This window comes from Neoarius graeffei, chromosome 14 (genome assembly GCF_027579695.1).
Source record: "Neoarius graeffei isolate fNeoGra1 chromosome 14, fNeoGra1.pri, whole genome shotgun sequence".
Classification (NCBI taxonomy): Eukaryota; Metazoa; Chordata; class Actinopteri; order Siluriformes; family Ariidae; genus Neoarius; species Neoarius graeffei.
The window spans coordinates 78,965,994-78,985,156 of record NC_083582.1 but is presented as its reverse complement, the minus strand read 5'-3'; positions in this window follow the sequence as shown (position 1 = coordinate 78,985,156).

Below are 19,163 nucleotides of genomic sequence, written 5' to 3'. Positions count from 1 at the left end.
TTTCCCCCACAGTCCAAAGACATGCAGGTTAGGTTAACTGGTGACTCTAAATTGACCGTAGGTGTGAATGTGAGTGTGACTTCACTCTGCTGACCCACGACTGCACACCAACATCCAGCTCCAATCTCTTCATTAACTTTGAGGATGACACAACTGTGGTGGGTCTCATCAACAATGGCGATGAGACAATCTACAGGAGTGAGGTGAGCCGCTTGGCCATGTGGTGCAAGGACAACAATCTCTACCTGAACGTGGAGAAGACGAAGGAGATTGTTGTGGACTTCAGGAGAGCACACACCCAGCATGCTCCACTATCTATCGATGGTGCTGCAGTGGAGAGGGTGAGCAGCACCAAGTTTCTGGGTGTGCACATCTCTGAAGACCTGTCCTGGAGCAACAACACCGCATCACTGGCCAAAAAAGCCCAACAGCGTCTGTACTTCCTCCGCAAATTGAGGAGAGCAAGAGCCCCTGCTCCCATCATGCACACTTTCTACAGAGGCACCATCGAGAACATCCTGACCAGCTGCATCACTGATGCCCCTTTTCCACCAAAGCAGTTCCAGGGCTGGTTCGGGGCCAGTGCTTAGTTTGGAACCGGGTTTTCTGTTTCCACTGACAAAGAACTGGCTCTGGGGCCAGAAAAAACGGTTCCAGGCTAGCACCAACTCTCTGCTGGGCCAGAGGAAAGAACCGCTTACGTTAGCGGGGGGGCGGAGTTGTTAAGACCAACAACAATAACAAGACCGCAAAAGATCGCCATTTTTAAGCGATGAGAAGCTGCAGCTGTACAAACGCGAAGTCATCCATTATTATTATTGTTGTTGTTGTTGCTGCTGCTGCTGCTTCCCTGTTGTTTTTGCTTCGATATTTGTGCCAAGGTTTATGCAAACGTAGCGACATAACTGAAGTATACAGCGACATAATGACATATACAGCGACGTATATGCTCCTTTTATGCTCCATCCCTGCCCCCCCTTCAGCATCTGACATCATGTCACCCTCACAGTTTCCCCCCCCAACACACACACACACACACACACACACACTCTCAACGTTCATTAACACACTGAACTCAGGGACCGCACATTTCACTTTACCTCGCTCATTTGCACTATTCCGCACTACCTCACCTTAACAGCTATAAGTTGACTGCTTATTTGCTCCAATTTATGTGTGTGTATATGTGTATGTATGTATATATATATGATATATGCATGTGTGTGTGTATGTATATATATATATATATATATATATATATATATATATATATATATATATATATATATATTTAAATTATTCTATTTTTATTTATTGCATTGCCTGTTTGCACCGTGGGTCAGAGAGGACTGAAATTTCATCTGTGCTGTATGTCGAGCATGTATAGCATATTCGACAATAAACTTGACTTGACTTGACTTGAATGGTTGTCTGTGTCTCTGTGTCTCAGACCTGTGATGACCTGGCGACTTGTCCAGGGTGAATCCCGCCTCTCACGCATAGTCAGCTGGGATAGGATCCAGCCCGCCTGTGACCCTGTGCAGGATAAGTGGCTACAGATAATGGTATACCATCAAATACTTTCATTCCATATTTTGTTGCTTTTCTTTTTTATTATTTGGGGTTTCTTCTTCTTCTTTTGGGTTTTTTGGTGGTTGGTAAACCAACTTAAAGGTACATTACTGCCACCGACTGGGCTGGAGTGTGGAACAAGAGATACTGGGGGGACAAAAAACACTCCCCCACACACACACATCTTTTTTTTTTTAGCTATTTCTGTTTCTTTTAAATACTTAATAATTTGGGGGGGGGTTGTTTTTGAGTAGAATTTTTATTTTGTCCTTGGTTGGTTCAGCAACACACTCTGCCATTTTGTTTTTCTCTATTCATGGTATATGAGCTGATATCCTAGTAGTGGAGTAGCCAATCAGAGTGCGTGATTGCTCATATCCAGTGAATGTGGAGAGAATAATGTTTTTAATTTTTGTAATGTCCTGCTCTATTCCTCTCATACTACAGCAATAAAGAGACTGATGAACAGAGACGAGGGTAGGATTGTGGAGTGAACTAAAACAGAGCCTTGGGACTGACTGAAAGTGTCAAGAAGAAGACAAAGAAGGGTGGGAATACTGGAAAAAAACACATACTGGTTCCATTATCTCATCTGTCCATACTCTGTGGAGCGGCACATGCAATCTGAACACAGTCAGGCGGTGAAAGTTTGAGAAAAAAATCCCAGTAGGTAGGTGATAAGAATTTGCTGTCAAGCTCTGGGCCGAGGTAGTTTAAAAAAATAAATAAATTAATAAAAAAGATGGAGGACACTACATCTGTCCCCCCTCCCCCCCCCTTTGTTTTGTGAGGACAAACTGAACCAGGGGAATTTCCAAGTCTCCAAACATCACAGTCACGGACACACAATTTTTCTCCTTCTCAATGCATATAAAATGTCTGTTTCAAAAGAACAGTTGAATGGTATTTTGCTCTTTGCTAACTTTTTTATTTAAAAAAAGATAAGTTCATCCCTCTCTCTCTCTCTTATATTCATCACCTCACAGGCCTCAGAGTGTCCCTCAGCATGATGTTTGTCTTTAAATCAAATTTTAAAAGACAAGAAGTTCATCTTTGGCTGCAAAGCAAAAGTAAATCCCAACATTATTCTCCTACACAACCTGAGAACCTTAGAATGTCAGGATCATTCAGTTCACAAACATGTTGTTGCATAAATGCTGGTGGGCTGATGCAGGATATCAGCATGCGAGATGATGTGATGTGAAATGATATGATGCCAGAACAAGGAGCAATTCTCAAGAAAATGAGCAAACACTTTCAGCCGAACTGCTGAAGCACTGCAACGACACGAAGCGGGATTATCATAGATAATGGGCTGAAGAAGCATATGTGAGGATGGATTAAGAAAGAAAAAACAAACAAACAAAACCCTATGCTGGGATTAAATAAACATGCAAGTAAGCTGTGATCCTGAGCTGTGATTTGCATCCTTGATAAATATTCTTTCTGAAACAGCTGGTGCTGGAGACTGATACAGACGACACATAAATGTCCTTGATAATCGTGCTCAAGTATTTGCTGTGGATGAAGGAAAACATCTTGGTGGCTTGAATAAATGTACTTTAATTTAATACTTCTAACAAGGGGGATTTGCTGGCATAAAATATCTAATATCTAATTTAATTCACTTTAATCATGGAATTTCTGAAATAAATCAACAGTATGGACAGACTTTTATTTCAGGGCTGCATTCTTCATGTGTAACCAAGTGACAAAATAGTGTGACATATGCATCCACCACCATGTTGGATGATATACAAATCCAAAATGCCATCTTGTGTGAACAATAACTGTGATGCATCTCCAACTTTCTAGAAATATGATTCTCCGGAGTCCTCTGCCAAGTCAAGATTCAGAGGAAAAAGTTTAAATTTGTGGCTTTGACCCGGATATGTTAAAGCCATCCGATTATACAGAGGATTTAGCCTCATTACCACTGACTGAATACCCTGATATTGTGAACTCTCTTGTTCTACAAAAAAAAAACAACAAAAAAACAAGGTTACTGGCTTACTGGTACAGCATCACTAATATCTCACTTGGCAAAGTTGACCCTTGTGTATCCAAAGTCAGTGTGGAAAATAATTTTCAGCAGACTGTCACAGGACAGACGAGTCTGGAACGTTTTCTGTCTGTCCAAATTTCAGCCTGTCTGAATGACAGGCCAAAGGCCCAGAACAATGTGGCCAGGGGTCAAGTCAAGTCAAGTCAAGTTTATTTGTACAGTGCTTTTAACAATAAACATTGTTGCAAAGCAGCTTTACAGAATTTGAATGACTTAAAACATGAGCTAATTTTATCCCTAATCTATCCCCAATGATGAAGCCTCTGGCGATGGTGGCAAGGAAAAACTCCCTCAGACGACATGAGGAAGAAACCTCGAGAGGAACCAGACTCAAAAGGGAACCCGTCTTCATTTGGGCAACAACAGACAACATGACTATAACATTAACAGTCCTAATAAAGTCAGCTTCATTGATGCTATAAACCCCCCACCAATGGAAACCCGAGTGCAAAACCGTTCACGACAACCGCAGTCCCAAAGTCAGCAAGTCAACTGCAGTCCCCAGCCACAAAAACACCACTGCAAGAGTCCAGAGCATCGTCCCAGCGTGACCCCCAACTGTCCACATGGGGCCGCACTCCACAGGAGTGATGCGATGAGACTCCAACCAGATACAGGGCACCAGGATGGATCAGGCAGGTCCGAGGAGCAGAAGAGGCCAGCATCTCGATCCCAGGACTGACATGTAACTCAGAGGGACAGATTTGGGGGAGGGGGGGAGAGGGAGTGGGGAGAAGAAAGAGAAAACACAGGTTGTTAGGTATGCCCAATGTCACCTGAATAAGTAGGAATACTATACATATTGCACTGAGTGCAAGCAGGGACTCCGGCAACTAACTATGACCGCATAACTAAAAGGAGAGAGCCAGAAGGTAACACAGGCATGAGGGAGCCCCGGGACATAAAGCAGCAGCCACTACACCATCAACAAACTCGAGTGAGCAAGCGAGTGGGGACTGACAGCATCCATACATCCCAGTTTACCAAAACACTCTGTCTGAGGATCCTCCAGATCTACTCCTTTACCTCATAAACACCATTAACACAAGGCTTGACTAAACAGATCTGTTTTCAGCCGAGACTTAAACACTGAGACTGTGTCTGATTCCTGAACATTACTTGGAAGGCTGTTCCATAACTGTGGAGCTTTGTAAGAAAAGGCTCCGCCCCCTGATGTAGCCTTCACTATACGAGGTACCAGCAGATAGCCTGCACCTTTTGATCTAAGTAGGCGTGGTGGGTCATAGAGGAGCAGAAGTTCGCTCAGGTATTGTGGTGCGAGAACATTCAGTGCTTTTTTGTATTTTATAATCAATATGAAATTTGATTGGGAGCCAATGCAGTGTGGATAAGACAGGGGTGATGGGGTCATATTTTCTAGTTCTTGTAAGGACTCTTGCTGCTGCATTTTGAACTAACTGGAGCTTGTTTATGCACTTATTGGAACATCCAGACAGTAAGGCATTACAATAATCCAACCTGGAGGGAACGAAAGCATGAACTAGTTTTTCCGCATCATGTAGTGACATTAAATTTCTTATCATAGCAATATTTCTGAGATGAAAGAAAGCTATCCGGGTAATGTTATCAATGTGAGTTTCGAATGAAAGACTGGGGTCAATAATCACTCCGAGGTCTTTTACTGCTGCACGTGAAGAAACAGAAAGGCCATCCAGAGTTACTGTGGAATCAGAAAACTTACTTCTAGTTGCATGTGGTCTGAGTACAAGTACTTCAGTCTTGTCAGAGTTAAGCAGAAGGAAATTAATAAGCATCCAGTGTCTAATGTCCTTCACACATTCCTCAATTCTATTAAGATGGCCTTTATGTTTCTTTGCGTACAGCAGTAAAAGACCTCAGAGTGATTATTGACCCCAGTCTTTCATTCAAAACTCACATTGATAATGTTACCCGGATAGCTTTCTTTCATCTCAGAAATATTGCTAAGATAAGAAATGTAATGTCACTACATGACGCGGAAAAACTAGTTCATGCTTTCGTTCCCTCCAGGTTGGATTATTGTAATGCCTTACTGTCTGGATGTTCCAATAAGTGCATAAATAAGCTCCAGTTAGTTCAAAATGCAAATTTCGTATTGATTATAAAATACTACTATTGACCTTTAAAGCACTGAATGGTCTCGCACCACAGTACCTGAGTGAACTTATGGTCTTCTATGCCCTGCCATGCCTACTTACAACCCAGATTCCAAAAAAGTTGGGACAAAGTACAAACTGTAAATAAACACTCTGTCTGAGGATCCTCCAGATCTACACCTTTACCTCATAAACACCATTAACACAAGACTTGACTAAACATATGTTTTCAGCCAAGACTTAAACACTGAGACTGTGTCTGATTCCCGAACACTACTTGGAAGGCTGTTCCATAACTGTGGTGCTTTGTAAGAAAAGGCTCCACCCCCTGATGTAGCCTTCACTATAAGAGGTACCAGCAGATAGCCTGCACCTTTTGATCTACAACCCCAATTCCAAAAAAGTTGGGACAAAGTACAAATTGTAAATAAAAATGGAATGCAATGTGGAATTTTCAAAATTCCATATTTTATTCAGAATAGAACATAGATGACATATCAAATGTTTAAACTGAGAAAATGTATCATTTAAAGAGAAAAATTAGGTGATTTTAAATTTCATGACAACAACACATCTCAAAAAAGTTGGGACAAGGCCATGTTTCCCACTGTGAGACATCCCCTTTTCTCTTTACAACAGTCTGTAAACGTCTGGGGACTGAGGAGACAAGTTGCTCAAGTTTAGGGATAGGAATGTTAACCCATTCTTGTCTAATGTAGGATTCTAGTTGCTCAACTGTCTTAGGTCTTTTTTGTCGTATCTTCCGTTTTATGATGCGCCAAATGTTTTCTATGGGTGAAAGATCTGGACTGCAGGCTGGCCAGTTCAGTACCCGGACCCTTCTTCTACACAGCCATGATGCTGTAATTGATGCAGTATGTGGTTTGGCATTGTCATGTTGGAAAATGCAAGGTCTTCCCTGAAAGAGACGTCATCTGGATGGGAGCATATGTTGCTCTAGAACCTGGATATACCTTTCAGCATTGATGGTGTCTTTCCAGATGTGTAAGCTGCCCATGCCACACGCACTAATGCAACTCCATACCATCAGAGATTCAGGCTTCTGAACTGAGCACTGATAACAACTTGGGTCGTCCTTCTCCTCTTTAGTCTGAATGACACGGCGTCCCTGATTTCCATAAAGAACGTCAAATTTTGATTCGTCTGATACACAGAACAGTTTTCCACTTTGCCGCAGTCCATTTTAAATGAGCCTTGGCCCAGAGAAGACATCTGCGCTTCTGGGTCATGTTTAGATACGGCTTCCTCTTTGAACTATAGAGTTTTAGCTGGCAATGGCGGATGGCATGGTGAATTGTGTTCACAGATAATGTTCTCTGGAAATATTCCTGAGCCCATTTTGTGATTTCCAATACAGAAGCATGCCTGTATGTGATGCAGTGCCGTCTAAGGGCCCGAAGCTCATGGGCACCCAGTATGGTTTTCCAGCCTTGACCCTTACGCACAGAGATTCTTCCAGATTCTCTGAATCTTTTGATGATATTATGCACTGTAGATGATATGTTCAAACTCTTTGCAATTTTACACTGTCGAACTCCTTTCTGATATTGCTCCACTATTTGTCGGTGCAGAATTAGGGGGATTGGTGATCATCTTCCCATCTTTACTTCTGAGAGCTGCTGCCACTCCAAGATGCTCTTTTTATACCCAGTCATGTTAATGACCTATTGCCAGTTGACCTAATGAGTTCCAATTTGGTCCTCCAGCTGTTCCTTTTTTGTACCTTTAACTTTTCCAGCCTCTTATTGCCCCTGTCCCAACTTTTTTGAGATGTGTTGCTGTCATGAAATTTCAAATGAGCCAATATTTGGCATGAAATTTCAAAATGTCTCACTTTCGACATTTGATATGTTGTCTATGTTCTATTGTGAATACAATATCAGTTTTTGAGCTTTGTAAATTATTGCATTCCGTTTTTATTTACAATTTGTACTTTGTCCCAACTTTTTTGGAATCTGCAAACTACATGCAACTAGAAGTAAGTTTTCTGATTCCACAGTAACTCTGGATGGCCTTTCTGTTTCTTCACGTGCAGCAGTAAAAGACCTCGGAGTGATTATTGACCCCAGTCTTTCATTCGAAACTCACATTGATAACATTACCCGGATAGCTTTCTTTCATCTCAGAAATATTGCTATGATAAGAAATTTAATGTCACTACATGATGCGGAAAAACTAGTTCATGCTTTCGTTCCCTCCAGGTTGGATTATTGTAATGCCTTACTGTCTGGATGTTCCAATAAGTGCATAAACAAGCTCCAGTTAGTTCAAAATGCAGCAGCAAGAGTCCTTACAAGAACTAGAAAATATGACCCCATCACCCCTGTCTTATCCACACTGCATTGGCTCCCAATCAAATTTCATATTGATTATAAAATACAAAAAAGCACTGAATGTTCTCGCACCACAATACCTGAGCGAACTTCTGCTCCTCTGTGACCCGCCACGCCTACTTAGATCAAAAGGTGCAGGTTATCTGCTGGTACCTCGTATAGTGAAGGCTACATCAGGGGGCGGAGCCTTTTCTTACAAAGCTCCACAGTTATGGAACAGCCTTCCAAGTAGTGTTCGGGAATCAGACATAGTCTCAGTGTTTAAGTCTCGGCTGAAAACATATCTGTTTAGTCAAGCCTTGTGTTAATGGTGTTTATGAGGTAAAGCTGTAGATCTGGAGGATCCTCAGACAGAGTGTTTTGGTAAACTGGGATGTATGGATGCTGTCAGTCCCCACTCGCTTGCTCACTCGAGTTTGTTGACGGTGTAGTGGCTGCTGCTTTATGTCCCGGGGCTCCCTCATGCCTGTGTTACCTTCTGGCTCTCCCCTTTTAGTTATGCTGTCATAGTTAGTTGCCGGAGTCCCTGCTTGTACTCAGTGCAATATGTATACTGTTCCTACTTATTCAGGTGACATTGGGCATACCTACCGTAACAACCTGTGTTTTCTCTCCCTCTCTCTCTCCCCCCAAATCTGTCCCTCTGAGTTACATGTCAGTCCTGAGATCAAGATGCTGAACCTCTTCTGCTCCTCAGACCTGCCTGATCCATCCTGGTGCCCTGTGTCTGGTTGGAGTCTCATCGCATCACTCCTGTGGAGGATGGCCCCATGTAGACAGTTGAAAGTCACACTTGGAGGACGCTCTGGACTCTTACAGTAATGCTTTTATGGCTGAGGACTACAGTTGACTTGCTAACTTTAGGACTGCAGTTGTCATGAACAGTTTTGCACTCAAGTTTCCATCAATGAAGAGTTTATAACATCAACAAAACTGACTTCTTGTTAACACTGTTAATGTTATAGTCATGCTGTCTGTTGTTGCCCAAATGAGGATGGGTTCCCTTTTGAGTCTGGTTCCTCTCGAGGTTTCTTCCTCATGTCGTCTGAGGGAGTTTTTCCTTGCCACCGTCGCCACAGGCTTCATCATTGGGGATAGATTAGGGATAAAATTAGCTCATGTTTTAAGTCATTCAAATTTTGTAAAAGTGCTTTGCGACAATGTTGTTTGTTAAAAGCACGATACAAATAAACTTGACCATCCAGAGTTACTGTGTAATCAGAAAACTTACTTCTAGCTGCATGTGGTCCGAGTACAAGTACTTCAGTCTTGTCAGAGTTAAGCAGAAGGAAGTTAATAACCATCCAGTGTCTAATGTCCTTCACACATTCCTCAATTCTATTAAGCTGGTGTCTCTCATCAGGTTTTGCAGAAACATACAACTGTGTGTCATCAGCATAACAGTGGAAACTAATACAATGTTTATGAATAATATCACCCAGAAGGAACATATATAAAGAAAAAAGCAGTGGACCCAAGACAGAACCTTGTGGAACACCAAACTTTACCTCGGTAAGTCTAGAAATATCACCATTTACATCAACATACTGATAACGATTAGTTAAATAAGAGCTGAGCCAGGAGAGGGCCATTCCCTTAACTCCCACAACATTTTCTAGTCTATCCAGAAGAATGGAATGATCAATGGTATCAAATGCTACACTAAGGTCAAGCAACACAAGCAGTGAGATACAGCCCTGATCAGACGCCAACATTAGGTCGTTTACTACTTTAACCAGAGCTGTCTCTGTGCTATGACGAGGTCTAAAGCCTGACTGATACATTTCATGGATGTTATTCCTATGTAAATATGAGCATAACTGCTGTGCCACAGCTTTTTCAAGGATCTTGGAGATAAAGGGGAGGTTTGATATTGGCCGATAATTGGACAGCTGACAGGGATCAAGGTCAGGTTTTTTAATCAGGGATTTGATCACTGCTAGTTTAAAGGATTTGGGTACATAGCCAATCCTAAGAGAAGAATTGACTATTTTTAGAAGCGGTTCAATTACTTCAGGTATTGTCTGGTTGAATAGACGTGTAGGTAAGGGATCTAGTACACAAGTTGAGGCTTTTGATGCGGAGATTAATGAAAGTAATTCAGTTTCTCTAAGGGGAGTAAAACATTCTAATTGATGATCTGATACAGTTATATTGTTAACTACAGGGTCACTTACATTGTCTGACCTTAAATTAGTAGTTTGAATTTTTTGTCAGATATTCTCAATTTTGTCATTAAAAAAATCATGAAATTGTTGCTACTACATACTGCAGGTGTGCATGTGTCTATAGTGGACTTATTCCTGGTTAATTTTGCTACAGTATTAAATAGGAATCTAGGATTATTTTTGTTATCTTCTATTAGGGAGGAGAGGTATGTTGATCTAGCAGCACTAAGAGCTTTTCTATACTTCAGGAAGCTCTCCTTCCAAACTAATTTGAACACTACCAATTTTGTTTGACGCCATTTACGTTCAAATTTTCGAGTGGTCTGTTTTAATGTGCGAGTGTCATCGTTATACCAGGGTGCTAATTTTTTTGTCTCTGACTATTTTCCTTTTTAGAGGAGCTACATTATCTAAGGTATGGCGGAATGTTGACTCTAAGCATTCAGTTGCCTGATCAAGTTCTGCAGGGGCTGACAGTGACCCAATCAAAGTTGATAACTCTGGGAGATCATTTATAAAGCTCTGTGCAGTAGTTGACATGAATATACATTTAATACAGTAGCATGGTGAGGTGCATATATTATTACTCAGACATAGTTTGAATGAGATGAGATAATGATCTGAGATAACTTCAGACTGTGGAAGTGTGACTATATTTTCTACGTTTAACCCGAATGTTAGTATTAGATCGAGAGTGTGACCACCATTATGGGTCGGTCCTATGACATTCTGATTAATCCCTACTGAATCTAAAATGGACACAAATGCTGTTTTCAAAGGGTCTTCTGGGTTATCGAAGTGAATATTAAAATCTCCGACAACTAAAGCTTTGTCTAAGGAAATAACCAGATCTGAAATAAAATCTGCAAATTCAGAAAGAAACTCAGAATATGGCCCCGGGGGCCTGTAAATAATAAGCAATGGAATTAACTGGGTAGACTTATTTTTCGAAGCTACATACATTATATGAGTATGAAGACCTTCAAATGTATTAAATTTATAACCAGGTTTGTGTGTTACACCTAGATAATCATTAATTATAAATAATGGCGACGCCTCCTCCTCTGCCAGTTAGACGAGGCTGGTGTATATAACTGTATCCAGGAGGACTCGCTTCATTTAATGCGATATATTCATTTGGCTTAATCCATGTTTCAGTTAAACACAGTACATTAAACTCCTGATCAGTAATGAGTTCATTAACCATTAGCGCTTTAAGTGTAAGAGATCTAATATTTAATAGCCCCACCTTTAGATCAAAGGTGCTGGCAGCAGCTGTACAGTCAGTATGATCTAATTTTATATTGATTAGGTTACTGGAATAAACACTCCGAATATTTCTACCTTTTTGTTGAGCTCGGGGAACAGACACAGTCTCGATGTAGTGGACCCTGAGTGACGACTCTGTGCAGCTAGCAGACAGTCGGTTTAGCCTGTTCGTCTGCTCCCTGGCCTTGGCTCTGGATTGTCAGAAATTAACTAGGCCTGTTCTGAGACTATGAGCTATGCTGCAGGAAATTAGAGCAGCACCTTCCCGAGTGGGATGGATACCGTCCTGCCCTAACAGGCCAGCAGTGCCCTCAAAATTAGCCCAATTATCTATAAAGCCCACACTGTTTTCAGAGCACCACCTGGACAACCAGCAGTTCAGTGACCATAACCTGCTGTAAGCTATATCACCACGCCGCATTGGGATGGGGCCAGAGCATACTACAGCATCAGACATCGCCTTCGCTAATTTAAACACCTCTACAAAGTTACTCTTAGTAACCTCAGACTGACGAAGGCGTATATCATTACCTCCTGCATGGATAACTATCTTTGAGAACCTGTGCTTGCCTAGGAACCTAAGATTACCTGCTATGTTCGGCACCCTGGCTCCCGGTATACACCTGACTAAAGCTGCTGGTGCCCCTAAAGGCTGAGCTAATTTCATGTGCCGTATGATAGAGTCCCCTATAACCAGAGCTCTTTCAGGTTTCTCAGCGGGTGCATCACTAAGGAGAGCAAACCTGTTCGACATGTAACACGGAGAGGAGTGGTGCTCCCATGGGTGAGCCTCAGCAGTAGCTTTGGCCCACCTTAAGCCTCGGTTGCAACCGGCCGTACGTGCTCCTACGGCCGGTCTACGTGCAAAAAACACAAGAAACGCACGGAGGGCGCGCGTGAAATGCATGGAGGGCGCGCGTGTGACGTGCTGATTTTCGAGCCGTAGACTGGCCGTAGACCGGCCGCAGAGGTTCTTTGTCATGTCAAACAAACTCTACGGGCGCTTACGTTTTTTTTCAGGTTGCAAGAAAAACTTACGGCCAACGTACGTCTTTCTCCATGAACAAAAAAATGCAGTGATTTGGGAAACGCCAAAAATCACATGGCCAAAAAATCGTACGTCCAGTTGTGACCTAGGCTTTAGTGCCCTGGAAGCTGAAGGGCTTTAGATGCCTGGAGATGGCTTCTCAGCCATTTCCAGGTGCATTTTTGTGATCTTCAAAGGCCAAATGACACTAGATATTAGGTGCGAATTGCACTACAAATAATTCACAAAAAAATGTCAGAAGATTCAAGAAAAACATAAAGTTTTACCCAAGAAAACAGTAGCACACACACATCAGTTCCATGTCTAGAAAAAAGTCTGGGGGGGCCCAAGGATGTTCCAATTGGTTACAACTTACTGGGACTCATATATTCCATGACTATTTTTAGATGATGTTTATAATAAGTTTATAATAACACTCATGAAACATTCTGTCAACAATGACTATTTTTAGATGATGTTTATAATAAGTCTTAAAGAAATTTAGCAATTAACAATACAACTATTCTTACAGAATAGAGTTAAAATTTTGAGGACAAGATTCCAAGTAACCTTGCAAAAAGATGACTTTTAAAATGACTCAAAATGGCCCACTTTGGGTGGCCGAGTTATGAATTTTTAAAGGCTGGCTCGAGCCAAGGCTCGTGTTAAAGTTTTTCAGGGGCTCCGGGGTGAATAACGGGTCCAGCCGTGGTCATACTGGGCCGTGCCTGGGCTAGTTTGGAAGGACTCGGGGAGAGGGATGTGCCTGTAAATTTTGGCGGGGCCAGAACCATCAGTGGCCGAGTTATGAATTTTTAAAGTCAGGCCCGTGGAGCCCCCGTTTCACAGGCCATGTTACGACATAATGTATTCGCCCAGTGTAACATTTGGAAGAAAATTAGAAGTAGATTAGACCCATATCTTTACAAATATTCATGGGCCATCTGATCCAATGTTTTTGAAATACAGACAGACAAATGCAAACATTACTGGTAAATGTCCACCAGTCCAGCCTTATTTCCCATACTGCAAACTCGCTAAGGTTTGCATTGCTTCTAATTTGGCTTTCTTGGCAGATCTTTCATTTATCCTGTTGCTTCTTCTTGATACTGCGAGATGAGTTTTTGTCATGATCATATTGTGTCCTGATTTGCGTGTTGGTGCCCAATCTGGATTTGTTTTATTGACTACTTTCAGATTACCCATAATGCTTTGCACCTTTGGGGGTAACCAGGTGCTATATTTGTTTACTAAGTCAGATAACCTCAGTCATTTCTTTGAATTCACATGGGGAAAAACAACTTTTCCTGATTTAAAGTTTTATAGAATATCTAAAGAGGCTAAGCGTCAAAAAGCGTGGGGAGACAGAATTCACCGTCAACATTTTACACTGACAGACAACATGCGACTGTGTTCTACACACTTCAGTGGTGGAGTAAAGTCTGATGGTCCAAGTCACAAAGCCGACAACCTCTCTATCTTTGTGTTTAGTCATAAAAAGTGCGAAAAACAAAAAAACAAGGACAAGTCAAAGAACTGAAAAGGACGAGTTTATTGAAGGATCAAATCCCAAAACAAAGCACAAACAATGCAGTGTCAGTAAACTTACATGTCCTTCCCATTTTAGTGTTTCTGTAGGGAGATTGAATGTGGTATTTGACCCTGTAGCTCTAACAGCTTCCTCTAACAGCCCAAAGATTGTCAGAATCTGGTAGCACATGAGCTCGAGGAAAATCAGAGTGAAGGAAATCAAAATCAACTTCAATTTTAAATAAATAAATAAATGCGACAGTCCTGCTGTGTTTACAGTCCTGACTTGACTGAGTGAATTCCATGCTTGTGTTCCTGTGCACGAAGCATTTTGTATTTTCTTACGGCTTTCTCATCGTAACCAGCAGCCAGCAAAAACCATTTCACTGTGGATTCGTCTCTGATCAGTGTCGATCTTTCTCAGCTCTTTTGACGATCTTTTACCTCCTGCAGGTCAGTAATTGTTGGAACACTCGTGTTGACAGACGAAGAAGGCTGCTGACTGTCACCCAAAGTAAACATGTTTAAAGCGTTCGATACGATATTTACAAGCGCTTTTTTACTGAATGATTTCTCAAAGTCCAGAGAAAAGGCTTTGCAGATTTCTTTAAGCTTTGGTTTAGTTAGTTTTGACACTTCTTTGAAGGTTTTCGGGAGATTTCAATTTGAAAGATTACTGTCAGTGTGCAACACCATGTTGTTTTAGTTTGTTTATATTTTGGTTACCCCCCAAGGTGCAAAGCATTATGGGTAATGTGAAAGTAGTCAATTGCGTAGGTTTGCTGGTGCTTCTGCAAGGTGAGAAGCAGAGTGTTCGCGCGAAATCTCAAAAACTCAATTTAATCAGCAGAAAACATCACTTTAATGAGTCATCACTTTAACATCACTTTAACTTTTACCAGATATAAATTGGTCACCACACACACGGGCGTAGTTAGCTTTTTCCTCAGTTCAGTCCTTATGATATATGTTTTTGAACCACAGTGCACGGTGTTCTCTGGGCAGCTCTTCATCTGTTTTGTCGCCATTTTAATTATTTTGGAAATTCTGAAGAACTGGTTCTCTTTGTCACAAATAGCATTACAGTGTCTTGCAAAAGTATTCATCCCCCTTGGTGTTTGTTCTGTTTTGTTGCATTACAAGGTGGAATTAAAATGGATTTTTGGAGGGTTAGCACCATTTGCTTTACACAACATGCCGACCAATTTAAAGGTGCACATTGTTGTTTTATTGTGACACAAATAATAATAAAGATGAAAAAACAGAAATCTGGAGTGTGCATAAGTATTCACCCCCTTTCATATGAAACCCCTAAATAAGAGCTGCTCCAACCAATTCACTTCATAAGTCACATAATTAGTTGATTAAGATCCACCTGTGTGCAATCAAAGTGTCACATGATCTGTCACATGATGTCTGTATAAATCAACCTGTTCTGGAAGGACCCTGACTCTGCAACACGACTAAGCAAGCAACATGAAAACCAAGGAGCCTCCAAACAGGTCAGAGACAAAGTTGTGGAGAAGTATAGATCAGGGTTGGGTTATAAAAAATATCCCAAACTTTGAATATCCCACAGAGCTCCATTAAATCCATTATAGCAAAATGGAAAGAATATGGCACCACTACAAACCTGACAAGAGAAGGCCCCGCCCACCAAAACTCACAGACCGGGCAAGGAGAGCATTAATCAGAGATGCAGCAAAGACACCAAAGATAACACTGAAGGAGCTGCAAAGACCCACAGCGGAGATGGGAGTATCTGTCTGTAACACTTCCTGATGTGGGTGGAGCACAGAAGCACGGCAGGCGAGAGTTGATACTTATACGAATACTTTTATTCGGGCTTTTCAGCTTGCTTGCTTGCTTCCTCTCATCACTCACTCACACACATGCATTGTGGTTGGGGAGAGAACTCCCTTTCTCTGCTCTCTCTCTCCTTTTATGCTCCATCCCTGTAACAAACAGAGAGAGACACACACACACACACACACATTAATTGACAGCAGGTGGAATGACTTAGCCACTTACCTTCCCCGACCCCACCCTCCATTCACAGACTGCTGCTTGGCCATGCCCCCACTGCCACATACCCCCACCACTCAATTCAGGCCGGGGAGCCGTCCAGCCTGAAGCTGACTCCCCCCCCGACAGGACAGGAAGTCCGCCACCACCATCTGCACCCCCGGCCTGGTGATCACCTCGAACTTAAATGGCTGCAGGGCGAGATACCAACGGGTGATCCGCGCATTGGCATCCTTCATGCAGTGGAGCCACTGGAGGGGCGTGTGATCAGAACAGAGAGTGAAAGGGCACCCCAGCAGGTAGTATCGGAGGGCAAGGACCACCCACTTGATGGCAAGACACTTCTTCTCAATTGTGCTGAACCTGCTTTCATGCCTTGAGAGTTGCCGGTTAATGTACAGCACGCCCTTCACCTCCTGGGACAAAACGGCCCCCAGCCCTCTGTCCGATGCATCAGTCTGCAAAATAAAGGGGAGAGAAAAGTCAGGGGAGTGTAAAAGTGGCCCCCCACACAGTGCAGCTTTTACCTCAGAGAAGGCCTGTTGGCACTGCTCCGTCCACTGGACCGGATCTGGAGCCCCCTTTTTAGTGAGATCGGTTAGTGGGCTGGTGACGTCCAAATAATTAGGTAGAAACCTACGATAATAGCCAGCCAGCCCCAAGAACTGTCTCACCTCCTTTTTGGTCTTGGGCCTCGGGCAGGCTGCAATCGCTGAGGTCTTGTTAATTTGGGGACGCACCTGCCCATGGTCCAAGTGGAACCCCAGATACCGTACTTCCACCCACCCAATCACACACTTTTTTGGGTTAGCTGTGAGGCCCGCTCGCCTCAGCGACTTTAGAACAGCCCTCAGGTGTTCCAAGTGCCGCGGCCAATCATTACTGTAGATTACAATGTTGTCTAGATAGGCGGCCGTGTAGGCAGTGTGAGGGCAGAGGACCCTGTCCATAAGCCACTGGAATGTAGCGGGTGCCCCAAACAACCCAAAAGGGAGCGTGACAAATTGGTGTAATCCAAACGGTGTGGAAAAGGCCATTTTCTCTTGGGATAGAGGAGTCAAGAGGATCTGTCAATATCCCTTTGTTAGATCCAGTGTCGAATAAAAGCGAGCAGTGCCTAACCAATCAAGCAACTCATCAATGCGAGTGTAAGAGACCCTACGTGTGGGTGGAGCACAGAGGACGGCAGGACAGAGATCAGGTTTTATAAATTGGCTTTATTGCCACACTTTTCAGTCTAACAATAACTTGCACAGACACACACAACCGGCGTCTGGTTCAGGGTTGAGCTCCTTCTGCTCTCGCTCTCCCTCCTGATATAGGGCGCAGTCACTGGGAAGACACACAAACACAGGTTAATTGCTCTCAGGTGACGTGATTCTGCCACTTACCTTCCCTGACTCCGCCCTCCTGTCACAGACCGGTGCTTGACCACGCCCCCGCTGCCACATACCCCCACCGCCCGACTCAGGCCGGGCGGCCGTCCGGCCTGCAGCCGACTCCCCCCCCCCTTGACGGGAGAGGAAGTCCGCCACGACCATCTGCGCCCCCGGCCTGTGGACCACCTTGAAATTAAAGGGTTGGAGCGCCAGATACCAATGGGTGATCCGCGCGTTGGCATCTTTCATGCGGTGGAGCCACTGGAGGGGCGCGTGGTCCGAACAGAGGGTGAAAGGGCACCCCAGCAGGTAGTACCGGAGGGCAAGAACCGCCCACTTGATGGCCAGACACTCTTTCTCTATGGTGCTGTAGTGCCCCTCACGCACCGACAGCTTCCTGCTGATATACGGGACAGGGCGGTCCTCCCCCTCCACCTCCTGGGACAAAACCGCCCCCAGCCCTCTGTCCGATGCATCGGTCTGCAACATAAAAGGAAGAGAAAAGTCAGGGGAGTGTAGAAGTGGCCCCCCACACAGTGCAGCCTTTACCTCTGAGAAAGCCCGCTGGCACTGCTCCGTCCACTGGACCGGATCTGGTGCCCCCTTTTTAGTGAGATCAGTCAGCGGGCTGGTGACGTCCGAATAATTAGGTATAAACCTGCGATAATAGCCAGCCAGCCCCAGGAACTGTCTCACCCCCTTTTTGGTCAATTGCTGCTGTCTTATTAATTTGGGGACGCACCTGCCCATTGCCCAAGTGGAAGCCCAGATACCGTACTTCCACCCGCCCAATCGCACACTTCTTTGGGTTGGCTGTGAGCCCCGCTCGCCTCAGCGACCTAAGGACGGCCCTCGGATGTTCGAGGTGCCGCTGCCAGTCATTGCTATAGATGATTATGTCATCTAAATATGCTGCCGCATACGTGGCGTGAGGGCGGAGGACTCTGTCCATCAGCCGCTGAAACGTCGCGGGCGCCCCAAACAGCCCAAACGGAAGGGTGACGAATTGATGTAAACCAAACGGTGTGGAAAAGGCCGTTTTTTCTTGGGATAGTGGAGTCAAGGGGATCTGCCAATATCCCTTCGTCAAATCCAGTGTCGAATAAAAGCGAGCAGTGCCGAGTCGATCGAGCAACTCATCAATACGAGGCATTGGGTACACGTCGAATTTAGACACCGTGTTGACTTTTCTATAGTCCACACATAACCGGACTGACCCGTCGGCCTTGGGTACCAAGACCACCGGGCTGCTCCAGTCACTGTAGGACTCCTCGACGATGCCCATTTCGAGCATGGTCTGAAGTTCTTCCCGAACCACCTTTTTTTTGTGTTCGGGTAGCCTGTAAGGGCGGCTACGCACTACCACCCCTGGGGGCGTCTCTATGTGGTGCTCTATGAGGTTAGTGCGACCGGGCAGGGGCGAGAACACATCCGAAAACTCGTTCTGCAACTGGGCGACCTCTGTGAGTTGGGTCGGGGAGAGGTGGTCTCCACAGGGGACCGGAGAGGTACGTGATGCCAATGTCCCTTTTTGAACCTCCGGCCCCAGCTCTGCCTTCTCCGGAACTACCGACACCAACGCCACGGGGACCTCCTCGTTCCAGAGTTTAAGCAGGTTGAGGTGGTAAATCTGTAGCGCCCCACCCCTGTCCGTTCACCTCACCTCATAATCGACATC